The 14651-nt window shown below is 35.3% G+C and overlaps 1 non-coding gene across 1 annotated transcript; it reads right to left on the reverse strand.

Annotated features, from left to right (window-relative positions):
- Window positions 1-14167: 14167 nt before the first annotated feature.
- Window positions 14168-14241, reverse strand: Trnai-aau (transfer RNA isoleucine (anticodon AAU)). Its single transcript has one exon. It is a non-coding gene; the product is annotated as a tRNA-Ile (tRNA).
- Window positions 14242-14651: the final 410 nt, after the last annotated feature.

The raw sequence follows: 14651 nt of genomic DNA on the forward strand, positions 1-14651 counted from the left end.
TTCATTTTACAATTTTTACTTATTAATAATTAATTTATATTATTAAGAACAAAAGTTCAAGATCAACTTAATTTTTACATCCTAACACTTAACTAATATTTTATTACTTAAGCATTTGCATAAGTATTATACAACTCCCTCACTTTATTACGGAAGAGTCAACTTACTCAATACATATGTTGATCAGTTTGTATATACGGCTATTTAACAATAAAAAGTAAATACTTTTGGCTTCCCTTTCATTTATTGACGTTAACTAAAAGAATTCGATAATGCTATTTCCAATATAATTTACATTAGCGTTCACATTGATATTATTTATTTTTCCTACAGTTACCTAACAATGTACATGTTCTCCCACTGATTTGAGAAAGCAAAGTGGCCAATTCGCTCATCAGTGAGACAATGTTAACATTGTCTCACTCTAATTACTTTGTCTCACTCCAGATTTGCAACGTGAAGGCACGAAATAGTGAGCGCGTAAATGCAGGCAACGTCGTATGCGCGCGAAATACGTTGGCAGCAATGGCTGTAAATCAGCTGGTCAGCTGTTGTTCTGTTGTATTTGTCACATTAAACACACACACACACACACATTATTTCACATTATTTTTTTTTGTCACATTATTTGTTGAGAAGTGTCACATTAAATGTTATATTAAAAGTTCACTTCTGTGTAAAAATAGGTTACGTTTCTTCACCAATTTATTTGTTTTATGGTAACTGTAGGAAAAGTATAATGTGCAACTCGAGTTCAAAGTGCAATTTCCTCACTCGAGAAACCATTCCTCACTCGCCTACGGCTCGTGAGTAAGGATTTCTCTCGAGTGAGTCAATTGCTCACTTTTCTCACTAGTTGCACAAATAACTATATATTGTTTGGTGTTATGTCATTATCTGCAGGCCTAGAGTTTTTCGCATTTTCTGTAATAGTCAGCCTATCGTTTTATCCCGTCATACCAATGTATGTAAATGAAATAATTACGTGTTTTTGTAAAAAGGTTTGAGGCCTCCCCTTTTAATGATGCTGAGTCTGAGGAGGTAGTATTAAGGAATGAGAGTTAGGTAATGACAAGGACAAAAGTCAAGTAAGTGTTCAGTAACAACTGTTTGTTTTTTGTTAGTTTCAAAAACATGGTTAATAATTCACTGTTGTCTTTGCGAGGGGGTTTGCCGGATTGTGCCAGAATAACAACCGGTCTTAGGTTATAATTTTGTTCCTTAGGGGAGTAACAGTGGCTAGCCAAAACTAAATAGCTGTTAGTACTCTGTATTCACGGGTAAGCTTGCTTATTTACAGTTATTTGTTCGTAAATTTGCAGTCAAAAGTACATATACAATTGGCAAGTGTACTGTAATAACGTACTAAAAACCACTGTTCTCAGTTCAATTTTATGTTAAAACACATTAAGTTTTTCAATGTTATACTACCTTTACGTTTCAGCGTTGGCAGTTCAGTAGGTGGTACGGCAAGACCTCGCCCGGCACTGATTAATTTTTCATTTTAATCTGGCCAGAGGCCAAAAACACTATCTGTCAACATGTTTACATACATATTAAGTAACAACTTTAAATAGCTATCGTACAATGAACCTAAGTACTTTTAAAATCTGATGTTATTTAAATCTATCTACATAATGTGTTTGATTTCATAAGCAAGCATCCTGACGCCCAAATGTCAATTTGAAGCCATCAGACAAAGTGATGCGAATATACATAAAAGAAACTAGATCCCTGGTAGTTACAGCTTTAGCCATGACGTCTAATAATAAGTCTTAGGGTCAGTCCATAGCAATGAGTGGATATTACCATCTGGATATTACTTTTGTTTATTGATCCAATAGGAATACAATGATACAACAATGATGAACAATTTGCATTTGTCCCTCAAACCTACGCAAATTCCTGAGTGGGGCTCAATTTGTTTATAGAAAACATCAGTTTATATAAGCAGCATAAAACTGCAAAATACTTTCAATAAAATTTGATAAATAGCTTTATGTTTGTACTGTCAGTATTTATTAGATTTTTCATAAGTTTAATCTAATATATTAATTTTAAATTATCGTGAAAATAAATTATTTTGATTCAATTAATTTATTCAATACTTAACAATTGCTCAATTTTGAGCAACGGGTATCTTAGTACGAAATAGATATGATTTTTTAAGGAAATATTTTAGTGAAAATGCAACCAGACTAATTGGAAATTACATAGTCTGCAGGTTTTTTGCGGCAGGGGCATTTTACCGATGTTGCTTGGTTATGCCCTAATTATCATAATAGTTTTTTTTTATCCCAATTACGATCTTTAAAAGCATTCATTACTAAATAACTTGTGGCTTATCATATTTTAAAATGTGAGTGGCTCCAAATAATTTATTTAAAATATGTCTTGCCTATCACTTAATTTTTATCTGATTCACGAATATTTTCTGGAATAATTTCCGATATAAAAGGAAGTAATTAATAAAACGCCGGTATTGGTTTGCTTGCAGCAAGTTTACTATACAACGAAAACATGTTCATGAACATCATATTTATAGTACAACACAACTTAAATGTGAAGCGGTTGTTTTGCATATTACATTGGGTATACTGTAAACCTTGTGCAAAGTGTTCTTGCAACCATAATAAACAGTTACACATTAATTATTCCTACACATTAGTGATGACGCTTTAAGAGAATTATAAATTAGATAAACCTGCATCAATACGTTTGTAATTCTCAAAGCACGATGATAAATATCAACATATTGTATGAATTGTAACGCATTTAGCTCAAATAAAATAACTAAGGGTTTTCGATTACTATTAGGTTTTTGATTGTTTTATATGTCCAATAAAAGTTAACAACTAAGAATATATGAATAAGTTTTCTATTCTGTTTAAATAATAAACCGTCTAGATATTTCCCGCCACTTCTTAATTTTACAATGTGGTAAATTTAACACTTAATATAAAAATAGTAAAGAAAAATTGAAAGCAGTTGAATACTTAAATTATACCACTCCTCATGTTTAGAACACACAGCAGAGTTATATTGTAATATCTGAGAGTTGTAATAATGGAAATAAACGTATTTTTCTTAGGCTATATATTAAATCAATAATTTAATCATTGACTATATCATGATCTATTACACATTTGTATGCATATATACTTTGTTGCAAATTTGAATTTATTTCTGACCTCCTTGTTTTTCATCCTTGTTAAAATTAATGATTATATATTCTGATGATAATCTTCCCACAATTTTTATCCACCATTGTCTTAAAAGGTCTTACTTCTCCGACCACCTGATCATTATAATTTTTGTTACGAGTATACAAAATCTTGCCACCTTTAATTTTTCACTTATGTCTTAAAAATCCCTCGGTTTGTTGTGTAAACCGGTTTATTGTGTAATTTGTAACTGTTGTGATACAGTAAACACCAACCTTCTTGCAACTACTCACCTAGTTGCTGACAACCCCGGTGTAAGACGAGACGGTGATGTGAAGCAATTACAAACTTGTCATGTGATGTGTTGTGTAACCGGATACAGGGTAACTGTTGTGATACAGATAACAGCAACCTTCTTGTAACTACTCACCTAGTTGCTGACAACCCCGGTGTAAGACGAGACGGTGATGTGAAGCAATTACAAACTTGTCATGTGATGTGTTGTGTAACCGGATACAGGGTAACTGTTGTGATACAGATAACAGCAACCTTCTTGTAACTACTCGCCTAGTTGCTGACAACCCCGGTGTAAGACGAGACGGTGATGTGAAGCAATTACAAACTCGTCCTGTGGTTGTGTAACCGGTGAAAGGGTAACTGCAGTGACACAGATAACATCAACCTTCTTGTAACTACTCACCTAGTTGCTGACAACCCCGGTGTAAGACGAGACGGTGATGTGAAGCAATTACAAACTTGTCATGTGATGTGTTGTGTAACCGGATACAGGGTAACTGTTGTGATACAGATAACAGCAACCTTCTTGTAACTACTCACCTAGTTGCTGACAACCCCGGTGTAAGACGAGACGGTGATGTGAAGCAATTACAAACTCGTCCTGTGGTTGTGTAACCGGTGAAAGGGTAACTGTAGTGACACAGATAACATCAACCTTCTTGTAACTACTCACCTAGTTGCTGACAACCCCGGTGTAAGACGAGATGGTGATTTAAAGCAATTACAAACTTGTCCTGTGATGTGTTGTGTAACCGGAGACAGGGTAACTGTAGTGATACAGATAACATCAACCTTCTTGTAACTACTCACCTAGTTGCTGCCAACCCCGGTGTAAGACGAGATGGTTATTTAAAGCAATTACAAACTTGTCCTGTGATGTGTTGTGTAACCGGATACAGGATAACTGTAGTGATACAGATAACATCAACCTTTTGAAACTACTCGCCTAGTTGCTGACAACCCCGGTGTAAGACGAGACGGTAATATGAAGCAATTACAAACTTGTCCTGTGATGTGTTGTGTAACCGGATACAGGGTAACTGTTGTGATCCAGATAACAGCAACCTTTTTGTAACTACTCGCCTAGTTGCTGACAACCCCGGTTTAAGACGAGATGGTGATGTGAAGCAATTACAAACTTGTGCTGTGATGTGTTGTGTAACCGGAGACAGGGTAACTGTAGTGATACAGATAACATCAACCTTCTTGTAACTACTCACCTAGTTGCTGACAACCCCGGTGTAAGACGAGATGGTTATTTGAAGCAATTACAAACTTGTCCTGTGATGTGTTGTGTAACCGGAGACAGGGTAACTGTTGTGCTACAGATAACACCAACCTTCTTGTAACTACTCACCTAGTTGCTGACAACTTCGGTGTAAGACGAGATGGTGATGTGAAGCAATTACAAACTTGTGTTGTAATGTGTTGTGTAACCGGAGACAGTGTAACTGCAGTGATGCAGATAACACCGACCTTCTTGTAACAACTCGCCTAGTTGCTAACAACCCCGGTGTAAGACGAGATGGTGATGTGAAGCAATTACAAACTTGTCCTGTGGTGTGTTGTGTAACCGGAGACAGGGTAACTGTAGAGACACAGATAACATCAACCTTCTTGTAACTACTCACCTAGTTGCTGACAACCCCGGTGTAAGACGAGACGGTAATATGAAGAAATTACAAACTTGTGCTGTAATGTGTTGTGTAACCGGATACAGGGTAACTGTTGTGACACAGATGACACCAACCTTCTTGTAACTACTCACCTAGTTGCTGACAACCCCGGTGTAAGACGAGACGGTAATATGAAGCAATTACAAACTTGTGCTGTAATATGTTGTGTAACCGGAGACAGGGTAACTGTAGTGATACAGATAACATCAACCTTCTTGTAACTACTCACCTAGTTGCTGCCAACCCCGGTGTAAGACGAGATGGTTATTTAAAGCAATTACAAACTTGTCCTGTGATGTGTTGTGTAACCGGAGACAGTGTAACTGCAGTGATGCAGATAACACCGACCTTCTTGTAACAACTCGCCTAGTTGCTGACAACCCCGGTGTAAGACGAGATGGTGATGTGAAGCAATTACAAACTTGTGCTGTGATGTGTTGTGTAACCGGAGACAGGGTAACTGTTGTGATACATACAGATAACACCAACCTTCTTGTAACTACTCGCCTAAACACCAACCTTCTTGTAACTACTCGCCTAGTTGCTGACAACCCCGGTGTAAGACGAGATGGTGATGTGAAGCAATTACAAACTTGTGCTGTGATGTGTTGTGTAACCGGAGACAGGGTAACTGTTGTGATACATACAGATAACACCAACCTTCTTGTAACTACTCGCCTAAACACCAACCTTCTTGTAACTACTCGCCTAGTTGCTGACAACCCCGGTGTAAGACGAGATGGTGATGTGAAGCAATTACAAACTTGTGCTGTGATGTGTTGTGTAAGCCTTCTTTCACACCAGCGCGGTGCGGGACAGTCCCGCACCGGACGAAGCTGTTTAGACTATTGAATCATATGGGAGCTTTCACACCAGTGCGGGTTGACCCGGACAGACCTAAACCTCCGTCCGGGTTGAAAAATCACCCGCACGAACCTAAACTTCCAATGCGGGTCGAATCCGCAAGAATAGTTTTTAGATCATGGGTTCTTATGTACGCTTTAACACTTGCGCGGGACGGGCTGGTTTTGCCCGCACATAAATCAGTAGTTTTGGCTGTCTATGCATATCAGTGGTTGAGTGTGGTTGATTTTGTTGTACTCTTGTTAATAGGCAAGTTTGATGTTCTTGGTATTGAGGTTGAAATTTATATAGAGATTATTAGTTTGGTCAAGCTTTATATTTTGGTTTAGTTTGAAGGTCAGCGTGTATGACGAGACCCCAACTGCAGCAAACCATTTTTCATTTGGATGTTTAAATTTTTACAAACGATTTTATTAAGCATGTCTGATTTATTTAATATAAAAAAATTTAGCTTAACGACCACTTACATGTTCTTCTAAATATATGGAAGGAAATGAATTGTTGTTTAAGCTAAAACCACCTACAAATATGTGCATAAAAATATCAACCATGTATCAACCATATATCAACTACAGAATTACTTTATTTCCTATAGTACACTGAAATAAAAAAATGGTCCCAGATGTTATAGTATATTTCATAACAAGAGTAGAAAGTGAGTCATTACATATTTGAGATCATGTTTGAAGTGCGAGATTCATCCCACAGCTGTCACCATAACTTTTAAAAAAACAAGGAATTGACATTTTTACACACACGGCATCAATCCAATTAGGTTATTTAGCAAGGGGGCACTGTATTTGATTTTCGGATACAAAAAGTAGCATAACCACCTTACTTTTATTTATTTGAATGAAATGCATCCAAAAATCACAAAGTTTCAGCCTGGAAACGCCCGGATCCGGGCAGCTAGTGTGAAAGGGCCTTGCGGGTCGCCCCGCATCGACGGTGCGGGACGGTGCCGCACCGCGCTAGTGTGAAAGAAGGCTAACCGGAGACAGGATAACTGTTGTGATACATACAGATAACAGCAACCTTCTTGTAACTACTCGCCTAGTTGCTGACAACCCCGGTGTAAGACAAGATGGTGATTTAAAGCAATTACAAACTTGTCCTGTAGTTGTGTAACCGGTGACAGGTTAACTGTAGTGATACAGATAAACCAAAGTTTTTGTAACAACTCAACTGTGTTGTGTAACCGAAGACAGGTTAACTTTAATAGGTAATAACTACAAAAACTGTAGTGATACAAATAACAACCATCCTAAAAACTCATAAAAAAAATTGTCGTTTAAAAAATTAAAATGTCGATGTCCAAGCAACAAAATCAAATCTTCAAGTGGAGTGTCTAGTAAATTAAGTTTTCTGCCACTCCTTGAGTGAATGAAGTCTGAAGTTAAAAAGTAATTTTCTTTGAAGTACGTTTCATTACCTTAAAAGGAAAACAAATTTTAATTATCTTGTCAAATAAAGTAAAATCATCATGCTAAGCAATAAAAGATTAGAGTTTTTTAAACCTGTAGGTCTATGAGTAGTGTATGGCAATGGTAAATCAGTTGATTTAAAAAAAAAATCACGTAACAAATAAAGTAGCCTATATAAAATCTGAGTAACGCAGTGAATGCTGTCACCTCCATTACTTGTCATATAATCGCACTGAATAGACATCTGTCTTTGACATTAATTGACACTTCATCAAGCGTATCAAATCTTCAGCGTTGATTTTTCCTCGCGTTTTGCTTGAAATACCCTTGTTGATAATGATCGGGTTCATTTTGAAGAAACGTATCTTTTCGTTTTTGTTCATAAGTAGGGCCAATAGATGAAGGAAAACTCTTAACCCTGGAGACTCGGTTAAGAGATTTAACTATTCTTGACTGAAGTTCCATAATTAACAGCTAGACCTATCGTGGACCATCTCTGTTGAGATTATAGCATAGTATAAAGTTAATGATAGTACGAATTCTACACAAAAAGAGCACAAAAAGAGATGGGTCAAGTGTATGAAAAGTACGGGTGCTTCTTTCTTTAAAATGTGTAGTTCTTTCTTTAATATGTGTACGTCTTTACTTAAGTATTTGTGCAATTGCGATAATCCCACAAGTATACACATTAATCAAATTCATAAAGATACACTATTTCATTTATATATTAATTATGCAGCTAATTCAGAAATAAATCGCAGATTATATCAAACTTAGATTTTGTTAGGGATATACAAATGGTTTGTAACGTAGACAAACTGACATAATTACTATCAAAACTACTAACACTCTGCCAACAAATATTATTGCATATATATTGAATAGTTATAATCCTATAAGTGTTTTTGAATACTTTAAAATGCATTGACACCACGAGTGCTTTACCCAAGAAAGTAATACTCATTATTGATAACAAAAATCAATAAACCTAATACAGTTTTCAGTCTTATCTTGTGATTCATAGGTCTACAAAATACCCGTTGTTTATACCCGTATATTGTACAGTACTCTGTAAGATAAACAATTATTATATCAAGTTAATTGGTGATATATTGTAGCTATACACACAATCAACAATTATTTAAAGTTTATAAGTAGATGAGTATGGTATAATGGAAGTCGGGGTGCCAATTTTGATATGATCCATTTCTCCCGCGGCGTGCGGTGTGCGGCGTGCGGTGGCGGAGCAGTTACTACTGTGTACACGCTAGCTTGCGTGCCGAGGCAGCCAGCCTTGGTGTGATAATCTGCTACTTATTACAATCTGATATTCTCTATCGTATTGATGGTCCTTGTAAGATTAATACAGACAAAATAGGGGATATATAACTATTTAACGTGGAGGCAAATTTATAAAAAAGGCAGTTGTAATTATATGGCTAACACGTAGATGTAAATACATAAACATGCAGCAAAAACATATCTTATCAATACATCCAAATTTTTTTTAGGAATTAATAGTTCCGATGGTCAAAAGCTATTATATTGTTGCCAAGATTGATTTGTGATCATTATCATAATTTACATCAGAGTCGAAATTTAGACAAATGTAAATGAAAAATATATAACTACTGTAATTTTAATTTGTAACCAATCATCTACTGAAACTGAATTTAACGGAAACAGTTGCTCGTATTTAATAGCGCACATGGTGGAAGTCATTGTGGGAGATATTTTAAGGTAAATCATGTAGAAACTCATCGTTTATTAATGTGGTAGTATAGAATAATAGGTGTTAACGACAAACACTCTTGTTCACACGGCCACCGGCTGATATTTTTTTACCCTTGTTCATTTTTCGTTAACGGTGAACGGGAGCTCTTTTTGAAAGAGTCGCTTTACACATATGCCCGATTGATGGAATACTATTACGTTTTTCGTAAAACAAAAACAAGTATTCTAGATGATATAAGTTTACGTTTTTCAACATAGTAAATAGATTTATTGATTCAAATGCAATCAATATTAACCTTGATGAGCATTTATTATGAATGTATTGTCCATTGTGATAAAATACACAACAACTTAACGTTTTGTTTATTTTACGCATTACGAAATGTTCTTTTGATTGCATATGAGAAATAATCACTGCTGCATTCTACGTAGCAATTAATTGCACTCTGCTCTGCTTGCTGCTGTTATCTAAAGGAGTGATTTAGTTAATAGTAGCAAGCTGCAAGTCTCGCCAAACAATTGTGTTCATTTGTCTTTGTCACTTGATAGGGTTGTTCTGACCTTTGCACAAGGCTATTGGCAAATGTCGTGTTTTATAACAGGCGACAATCAAGTGGGTTTTGCTTTGCTATAAATAATAATGCTTTTCACTATTACTGTCAAATAACATTTTCTTTAATTTGTTATTTATTACGTTTTTACTTGCCGTGAGGCCATAATCAAATCATTTTATTCGGTAAAACAACAGAAACAAAAAAGTATTATTTGAAAATATTTTGATTGTATGTTGTTGGATAAAAATAAATATTTAATGTTTTATCTGTGAAAATACTTATCCAAAATTGATAATATATTATTATAATAAATGTGAGTTTAAGTCGAATGTATATACTGTTAATGACTTGATTTATTCCAGTCAGCACTAAGCTGTTATTTGTTTAAAAGCCTAGGCCCTACACTAAACTGACTGAATATTTTACTATTCCAGCGCGGGACATAGTAATATCTAGTCTACGATTGTAATTAACTGAATACCCATGTGCTATTGTCTTGATAATAAGCAATATCCAAATCGCAAGTTTTCAATCATATTACGCTCTCTTAGTCGTACCAAGGACTAGGGATATTGATATCTGTAATCCCTGACAATTTAATCCATCATGGTACGGTTCCGATACCTTGGATTATCGTGGACTAGACGATTATGCTAACTGCTAAGCACACGTAAAGATGGGCATAATCGTTCAAATCAACGGTATTGTTGAAATTTCTAAAAGAAATCTACTAATTATTTTTATGTCCCACCTTGTCATTACTTTATGCGGTTGGGAACTTAGCTCTGGCGGGATTTGAACCCGCGACCTTGGTGACTGAAGCTTTGCCCTATATTATTAGAGCAGATCCTGCAAGAAAGATGAACACTCTAAAATAAACAAAGCTCGAGTAATTTGTTAAGAATTCGTCGCTCCCCATAACAACATACAACACATGTGACTTCGCTCTCTACCTTTACCCCCTCAACCCCACTGACTGTTCAGGCCTGAGGTAAGATAAATGTCTATTGTTGTGTCAACCATTTCCTCCTCGCGTATGTCTTAAGTGCTTTTAAACATAACGTTGGTTTTGCTCATCCATTAACTGCTTGTTCGCCTCAACGACGCGAGCTTATAAACTCGTATTGTAAATGCACGATGATTGAGCCTAACAGACTTGTCATACGTATCTTAGATCAGCTGAAGGCAATGTATGTTCCGTATGTAGTAGGCCTAAGTGTGTTTTTGTTTCCTATTTGTTTCTTGTTATTATATTTCAGATCTGTTTTAAATAAATGAAACAATTGAACTATTATAAATAATAGCTCTTCCATTTGTTTTATAACCAGCACAACAGCAAAGCACAAATAAAAAAATTTACACTAACGGTGTGGGGGACATTTCTTCTACAACGTTCAACGTCACCAACACGAAACACCTAAACAAGCTTACAATTTTACAATATGATGTGATATGCATTGTGCTGTTCGAAGCAATGGTATTAAAATTTCAATACATAACAGCCAATGGTTCAAATTCGACTAAACTCGCCATTTTACACGTCAATCCTGTTATGAGCAACTGTACAATCACTTTGTTATTTACTGCACATAATAAACCCCAGCATCCTATTGTAAGTCTTGCTGTTTCTTATTCCAGACCTTATTGTTTCTTGATTAGCCTCATTGTTTAGACCCTCGACCGAGGTAAGCTGAAGATCCCTCCAGAAACAAAAGACTTCCTTCGCTCTCGCTCTCTCTCGTACTTTACCTGAAAAAGGTGTGTCCTGCGCAGTTCGAACGTTTGTCCTGATTTAAAATTTTAACGTCGGTTTGTCATATAGCACTACAGCATTAATATTTCATTTACGGTTGAGTGATTTTTTACCCAGGCTGCGGCCGCACAAGTGGGTTTTCACGCACAAACGCAGCGTGAAAACACGTGAAAAATTAGAGTAGCATTGATACAAATAGGTGCCCACTACTGCGGGAAAACACAATTTCAATTTCAATACATTTTCAGTTAGGTAAAAAATGCATCTTGTTTTTTTGCTGCTGCTTGGGTACTATTTCTAACATGGAACTCTTTCACGTTAAAATATACATATGTACCAAGTTTCATAATGATTGATTTAAAAATAAAAATAATAAAAATAGCCATGTAAAAATGTGGATATTATATTTAACCAAGTGCTTTTGTAAGAAATTTCATTCATAGTTGTTTTTTATTTCAACCAAAGTATACCCCAGAGTTTGGCTGTTTATTTATGGGACACCCTGTATAGCTTATTTGTCTTTGCAGTTTGGAATCTTGTCCAAGTCGTTGTTTTGTTTAGAGATATACAAACACTTGGCTCGTAATTTTCTGGATTATACTTGCTTTGTTTACTTTTTTACACAACTATATCTTATTTATTTGTTGTTTAACTAACTAAAGTTGCTGTGCAACCGTTTCCTATTGTTAAACCCATAGTAACGCAAGCTGTTGTTCGGTGTAACAAACTTGTTTCAGTTTAGAAGTTGTACAACTCTGTTTCAACCAGGTTTCAACCAGGTTTCAACAACTGGTTTTATTCGTTGCTTGTTAAGCAGCAACAATTATCGTATAATTCATATCAACTGTTGCTCCCCAATGAACCGATTAATTAATTGGCATTTGTTACATATTTTAAATACCATAAATAATAAAACTTGTACTATTCAAAATTTGATTCAATATTGGGATCCAAAACGAAAACATATTATCGTAAGAATTAATAATTCCAACACTTACAATGCTGTAATCAGCAACGATAACCATATTCATTCATATCAGTGTTTGCACTTCACTATCAGTAAATCTTCATCAGTACAGTAACAGGTAACCCTAACTGAGCGAAATTCCGAAGCTTTAGGCTGGAAGACGGTTTATCAGCGCACTTCTATGACAGGTAATGGAAACTCTTCAAACTCTTCAACACGAAAACACTTCCTATGAGAGGGGAAATTGCGACACATTTCAGGCAACTTTATTGTTGCCTGGCTATATAAAATTTGTAAAAGGAGATCTAACAATAATACGTAACGGGTACGTCATTAGGACCTGCTAAGGGGTTTTGGGCCCAAGGATTCAAAACATTGCACTCATATGTGTATAGGCTTGCTTTATTTTAGTAAAGAAAAAAAAACTGTTTTAGCTGGAATTTGCAATTGAACAGAAATGTGCTATTAATCTCAGTTATTACGTGACATTCGTGTGCTGATTTCCTTTCATGTATTTTTTTCAGTTCCTATTTAAATTTTGTAAGTTATTTGTCTATTCAAGTTTGGTCTGTAAAACTAATGCAAGAAGGCCAAGTGGTCTGTTCTTTATCGGGGGGGTTATTGAACCTCAAATATAATGCTGATAAATATATATACTAGAAGTCATCCAGTGGTTGAAAACTCGACCAAAAATACATTATGTGCAGATTTATCTATTTTCACCCCACACTGTAAATATAACATGTAAACGGAATTTCTTCCATTTGTTTTGAATTTCTGTTTATATTAAGTTGTTATTTCGTCATCAGCATTGAGACTCATAAGGCCCATGTGACTTTTTTATGTTAATAGTATATTTCATCACTAGGGCCTTAAGTGACTTTTTTTTACCCGAGGTCAAGTTTTACAATCGAGGCGAATCCGAGGTCGACAAATGAGCGAGAGTTAAAAAGTCACTTTTGCCCGTGTGGTGAACTACATATTGCTAAAGCTAGAAAACGATATAATTTGTATGTAAAGATAACCTCTCAAAACGACTTCCAGCTTGTTTTCAATTCTGCTAATGCAAATAAGCAGCTGTTTAGTAAGTGATTCAATCATTTCGTCTATTACGATTGTGTTATACAGAACATTATACCAACAATGTTTAATGTTCTATAACATAGTTAAAAAAATTGTTGTCGATTGCTCGCCTTATCGATGGTATAATCATTAACTATATAACTCTAGTGTTATATCCACACATGGTTATATCCTGTGTAGTGTTATATAACACTAGTGTTATATAGTCAATGATTATACCATCGATATGTCGAGAAATCGACAACGATAGGCTAAAACATTACCTGATAAATCAATCGATAAATAATTTCAATCGATACGATTGCCACAATCGAAATTTACAGCTGTTTATTACAACAGCTGATTTTTACTCCCTAGAGACTAAAAATGATCTTTACTCCCTAGAGAGTAAAAATCCTAAGTACTTTAGACCCGCAACGCATGCATTAAAAACGGCTTTTTGCTGCAGTATGACAAAAATTCCCTTTTTGTGCTTATTTTTAGCCTATTTTAATGTATAAAGGGATTCTACACATTTCTTTTTTTACTTTTTTACTCACATTTTTTTCCCCCTACGAAGTACACGAGCTTAAAAAGCGGGGTTTAAAGAAACATGCTTGCCTATCTATTTATAGATGGTAAAAAAGTCGTAGTAAAAAATAAAAATGTCAGTGGCCCATGGGGGGATCGAACCCACGACCTTCGCGTTATTAGCACGACGCTCTAACCAACTGAGCTAATGGGCCAGTTGAGTAACTTATCACTTTTTGACTTGCAGTGTATTATTTAAAATTTAAACGTAAACCAGATAACTCGTGTAAGGAAATACTTCTCTATCGGTCAAGTTTAAACATCTAAGCATCTTTTCCAACGCTGTATGAAATTACGCGATTCATTGTCTAAATACACTCATAATTTACAATTGTTAAAAAATAATTTATGAACCCCTGGTGGTTTATATAGCAAAATTAATATTCCAAATAGGTTATTAACATATTAGTATTAAAATAGCCTAGGAGTCAGCTTAGATAGCTTATACCATGTTTAAATTAGATTGGTTAATTAAATAGCAAGCACATAAACGTGTCATTGGGATCATAGCAGGAGCAGATTCTGTAAAATGTATGTTTTAGAGTTTTCATTGATACCATTTTAT

This window comes from Macrosteles quadrilineatus, unplaced genomic scaffold (assembly GCF_028750875.1).
Source record: "Macrosteles quadrilineatus isolate MER2022 unplaced genomic scaffold, UCM_ALF_1.0 Scaffold_36__1_contigs__length_1205136, whole genome shotgun sequence".
NCBI lineage: Eukaryota > Metazoa > Arthropoda > Insecta > Hemiptera > Cicadellidae > Macrosteles > Macrosteles quadrilineatus.